At 37.8% G+C, this 6000-nt stretch overlaps 1 non-coding gene across 1 annotated transcript; it reads right to left on the bottom strand.

The window, feature by feature from the left end:
* Positions 1-525: 525 nt before the first annotated feature.
* On the bottom strand, positions 526-632 carry LOC130963779 (small nucleolar RNA R71). Its single transcript, XR_009079898.1, has one exon. It is a non-coding gene; the product is annotated as a small nucleolar RNA R71 (small nucleolar RNA).
* Between the last annotated feature and the right edge of the window lie 5368 nt (positions 633-6000).

The following is a 6000-nucleotide window of genomic DNA, read 5'->3' as shown; positions in this document are numbered from 1 at the left end:
ATTTGCTGTTTCTTGTACTTGTTCATTATATGATAGGTAGAAGAGTGGCCTCAACCTTATTTGACAAACCATAGAGGATGATATGGAAAACCATCATAAAGGAGAGGTGAATAACCATGCCAGAAGAGGTGGAGCCAACCCTACTGGACAAGAGAGGAGAGTTATGGAATCATACATCAATCCAAACCCAGAAAACTGTGGTAGCAGCATTCAAAGGCCAACTATCAATGTCAATAACTTCGAATTGAAACCCCCCAGCTCAAAACTCTTGTCCAAAACAACTGCTTTTTTGGAGGGAGTGCCCAAGAGGATCCTAATGAGCATCTCACTAAATTCCAAAGGATATGTGACACTGTTAAATCTAATGGTGTTCATCCTAACACCAATAGATTGCTACTATTTCTATTTTCTTTGAGGGACAAAGCATTAAAATGGCTGGAATCGTTTCCCAAGGAAAGCTTGACCCCCTGGGAAGATGTAATGAGCAGATTCTTGACAAGGTTCTACACTCCACAAAAAGTAATCAGGCTAAGAACAGAAGTACAAACATTCAGACAGTAGGATGGTGAGACTCTTTATGAAGTTTGGGAGAGATTCAAGGATTTGACAAGGAAATGCCCCCTTGATATGTTTAATGAGTGGGTGCAAATTCATATCTTCTATGAAGGGCTAAATCATGAATTGTAGAAAGCTGTAGACCACTCATCTGGAGGTTCCCTCAACAAAAAGAAGACCATTGAAGAAGCCATTGATGTGATAGAAACAGTGGCTGATAACAAGTACTTTTATGCCTCAGACAAAGCAACAACAGGAGAGTCCTAGAATTAAACCAAATGGATGCAATCCTGGCTCAGAACAAGATGATCACCATGCAACTAGCTGAATTGATCAAGCAAATGGAGAAGAATCAGGCCGCAGCAATCCACACTCAACCATCACCTCAAGAAGAGTTGGAGACAGAAGAAGGAGTTAACTGGGAGGAAGCTAATTACCTTGGAAATTCATCTAGGCAAGCTAATGATCCATATTCTAAAACTTATAACTCTGGTTGGAGAAACCATCCAAATTTTGGGTGGGGGAACCAACAAAGCCAAGGCAAAGACCACAAACCTCAAAACCCAACCCAGTATAACAACTCTACTCACCAAAACTCCAACCAAAGACCATACCATGCCACACAAAACACTTATCCACAGCCACCGTACCAAAACCATAATAACCACCTTCAACATCCTAATCACAACCAAACATCACCACATGATGAAGACATAATGGCCAGAATGGAAGCTATGATTGCTAATCTCTGCAAAGATTCTGAAGCCATGAAAAAATTCAGGGAAGAAGTAGCATCAAATATGCAAAATTAAGATGCTGTCACTCAGAAACTTGAAGCACAAGTTGAATACCTGTCCAAACAAGCCTCTGGTATAGTTCCAGTAATGCCACCAAGACAACTTCAAGAGAGGAATGCAAAGCTATTACCTTCAGAAGTGGAAGGGAATTGAAAGAGAAGTCAAGGGAGACTAAAGAGGAGAAAGAGGAGGATAGTTCACATGACAAGGAAGAAGTACAAACACCTACTTCAAATTCATCAGAAGAAAAAGAAGTCCTAAAGCCATATGTCCCACAGGCTCCTTACCCTCAATGCCTAATGAAGAATGCAAAGGATGGCCAATTCTCAAAATTTTTGGAGATTTTCAAGAAACTTCAGATCAACATTCCCTTTGCAGAAGCACTAGAACAAATGCCACTTTATGCTAAGTTTCTGAAGGAATTGATGACCAAAAAGAGAAGCTGGAGGAATGAGAAAACTGTGGTATTAACTGAGGATATGTAGTGCTATCATCCAACACAAGCTGCCTCAAAAGTTGAAGGACCCAGGAAGCTTCCAAATTCCCTGTATCATAGGGGAAATAACAGTTGAAAAAGCCTTATGTGACTTGAGAGCTAGTATAAATTTGATGTCCTTAACAATGATGAAAAGAATGAAGATTGAAGAAGCCAAACCAACAAGAATGGCCCTCCAATTAGCAGATCGGTCATTCAAATTTTCTCATGGAATAGTAGAGGACTTGTTAGTGAAAGTGGAGGACTTCATCATCCCTGCTGACTTTGTGATCTTGGATATGGAGGAAGAAGCTAAGGCTTCAATAATTTTGGGGAGGCCATTTTTAGTTACCGCTGGAGCCATCATTGATGTTCAAAAGGGTGAACTTACCGTTAGGCTACATGATGAGAAAATGGTGTTCAATGTATTCAAAGCCATGAGCTATCCACCAGAGTCACTAAGAGAGTGTATGAGGCTAGATGCAGTGGAAACTGTGGTGCAAGAAACCTTTGAAGAAGCACTTGAAAGATTGACAGAGGGTGAGTCCATGTTAAATGTTGAGGTTGCTAATGTCAATTCAGTTGAAATGCCTATTCTAAGCACATTGGAGGAGAGGAAAAAGGCAAAAGAAGCACCCAAACTGGAACTGAAAGCATTGCCTCCTACTCTCAAATATGCGTACTTGGGAAGTGATGGAAGTTACACAGTGATCATCAACTTTGCCCTTAGTCAAGAGCAGGAAGATGAATTAATCAAGGTGTTGCAAAAGCACCAAGATGCCATTGGATGGACCCTTGCTGACTTAAAAGGGATAAGCTTATCCATATGCATGCATAAGATCTTGCTGGAAGATGATGCTAAGCCCTCCATTCAAGCCCAGAAAAGATTGAATTTAGTCATGAAAGAAGTGGTTCAAAAAGAAATTAAGAAGCTATGGCAGGCAGGAGTGATCTACCCCATTTTCGATAGCACATGGGTGAGCCCTGTCCATGTGGTTCCAAAGAAAGGAGGGATCACGGTTGCACCTAATGAGAAGAACGAACACATCCCCACAAGAACAGTAATAGGTTGGAGGATGTGCATTGACTATAGAAAACTCAATGAGGCAACTAGAAAAGATCATTTCCCACTGCCTTTTATGGACCAGATGCTGGAGAGATTGGTAGGACATGCATATTACTGTTTTCTTGATGGATATTTAGGTTATAATCAAATAGTGGTTGATCCAAGAGATTAAGAAAAGACGTCATTTACCTATCCATATGGAGTTTTTGCTTACAGGCGCATGCCTCTTGGATTGTGCAATGCCCCTGCAACTTTCCAAATATGCATGTTGTCTATTTTCTCAAACATGATTGAAAAATTCATTGAAGTCTTCATGGATGTTTTTTCAGTTTTTGGAGATTCCTTTCCTAATTGCCTTAATCAACTTGCCTTAGTGTTGAAAAGGTGCTAAGAGACAAACCTAGTTCTAAACTGGTGATGAGCGGATAATTTATACGCTTTTTGCTATTATTTTTAGGTAGTTTTTAATACATTTTAGTTACCTTTTATTATATTTTTATTAGTTTCTATGCAAAAATCACATTTCTGGACTTTACTATGAGTTGGTGTGTTTTTCTATAATTTCAAGTATTTTCTGACTGAAATTGAGGAACCTGAGCAAAAATCTTATTCAAAGGCTGAGAAAGGACTGCAGATGTTGTTGGATTCTGACCCTCCTGAACTCGAAGTGGATTTTCTGGAGCTACTGAAGCCCAATTGGAGCGATCTCAATTGCGTTGGAAAGTAGACATCTTGGGCTTTCCAGAAATCTATAATAGTTCATACTTTGTCCGAGATATGATGGCCCAAACTGGCATTAAACACCAGCCAGAGACCCTTTTCTGGCGTAAAACGCCAGAGCTGGCACCAAAACTGGAGTTAAACGCCCAAACTGGCACCCAAGCTGGCGTTTAACTCCAAGAATGGTCTATGCACGTAAAATCTTCAAATCTCAGCCTAAGCACTCACCAAGTGGACCTTGGAAGTGGATTTCTGCACTATCTGCACTTAGTTACTCATTTTCTGTAAACCTAGGTTACTAGTTTAGTATAAAAAAATACTTTTATAGATTCATTTTGTAACTCATGACATTTTACATCTCATATTGTATCTTCTACGGCATGAGTCTCTAAACCCCATAGGTGGGGGTGAGGAGCTCTGTTGTGTCTCAATGGATTAATGCAATTACTATTGTTTTCTATTCAATCACGCTTGATTCTATTCTAAGATACTCACTCGTACTTCAAAATAGAGAATATGATGATCCGTGACACTCATCATTATCCTCAACTTTATGAACGCATGACTGACAACCACTCCCATTCTATCTAAGTTCAACGTAATCATTAGGCGACAGCTTGAGTGCGTATCTCTTGGGTCTCTGATCCATGGACCGAGTCCGTGAGATTACAACCTTCGTGGTAGAGGCTAGAACTAATTGGCAGCATTCCTGAGATCTGAAAAGTCTAAACTTTGTCTGTGGTATTTCGAGTAGGATCTGGAAGGAGATGACTGTGACGAGCTTCAAACTCACGAATGTTGGGCGCAGTGACAGTGTGCAAAAGGATAGAGATATCCTATTTTGACACAAGTAAGAACCGACAGATGATTAGTTGTGCGGTAGCTATGCCTTGTATTTTTGGTGTTGAAGGCTTGTGACCTTATCAATTTGGGTATTTTTGGCTTAGGAAAGAAATCGGCTAAGGCATGGTTTTGGTTTCTCGTATGTAATATATAATATCTTGTGAAAACTTAGGCTAGACGACCAAATAATAAGATGAATCATATGTTGGTGTACATGTGGTAGTTTTGATTATTGAATTATGTGTTGTTTGATGTGGGTATTACGTATGTTGTTGTTAAATGGATGTGGTGGATGGTTGATGAAATAGTGCTTATTATGAATAACAATGATATATTGATGATTGAGTATACATGTGGTGTTGAATGTGAATGGTTGGGGTTGGAATTGGCAAAATTGTGTATGAGAGTGTATGATGTGAATGTAAAATAATAATATGTAGTTTGGTATGTTTTGATGTTGTTTGAAACTTGGAGTGCAGGTTTGAGTTGGAAAATGTGGTAAAAATAGAGGTTGGTATTTTAGATGAAAAACTTGATTTTAACGAACTTTGGCGATCCATAACTGGAGCCTCGAATTTTGGATTGGAATGAAATTTGTTTCAAATTAAAGATATACATTTATATACCAAATTTCAATACCGAAACACGTATAAACAAGGGATTTACTAGGGGTTTGAGGGTCCTTACCTTAACCATACCTCAAGCCAATAAAAATCCACTAATTCCTCAAGCTATTCGGATCCTATAACATCAAAAATCAAAGATCTCAACACCTCACAACATTGAATTTTTGAAATTGGGGAGGAGAAGATTGAAAATAAAATTGTGACTTTCTTATCAAATTGAGTACCGGACTTTTTAGAGCTCAACACTGCAGTCGCATAACCGTAAACGATGTGGCGATCGGAACTCGGAGTTGAAAGATATGTGGATTTGAATGGGAAATAAGGGTTTGAGAACTTTTCTTCTCTTCCTTTATGTGTTCCAATGTGAAACAGCAAGGAAGGAGGAAGGAATGAGCTAGCTCATTCGGTTAAGTGAACTAGCTGGGCCTTTGGACCCGTTGTGGGTTCGGTCAATCGGTTCGGCCTACTTGGTCCAATCTTGAGTCAAATTTTTTAAAATTAGTGTCAAAATTCGTATTTTAATTAATTCTTCCTCATTAAACTATAAAATTCTATTTTCTAATTTTTTTATTAATATTTAATTTATTGACTAATTATTTGTTAATTATGCGGGATTTACACACAACAAATATTATATTCAAAGAAATTTTTTCAAACCTAAAATGATATGCTATTTTTTATTACTACTATTTGTTATTTTTCTCATTTATTGTTTTTTATTCTACATTGCAATTAAACATTTTAGATATTTTTATTATTTTTTATTATAGTTAATATTGGTCTAAATATACTCATAATTTTTTACAGACAAAAATACTAGTAATAACTAAATCTAAAAGGTCATTACATTATAAATATTATTATTTATATATCTAAATTTCTAAGGTATTTGATACCAAATAAATTTAGAAAAATATT

The sequence above is a fragment of the Arachis stenosperma genome, chromosome 2 (assembly GCF_014773155.1).
Source record: "Arachis stenosperma cultivar V10309 chromosome 2, arast.V10309.gnm1.PFL2, whole genome shotgun sequence".
NCBI classification, from domain to species: domain Eukaryota; kingdom Viridiplantae; phylum Streptophyta; class Magnoliopsida; order Fabales; family Fabaceae; genus Arachis; species Arachis stenosperma.
Note: the sequence above shows the minus strand (reverse complement) of the source record. Positions and strands in the feature narration are given on the sequence as shown.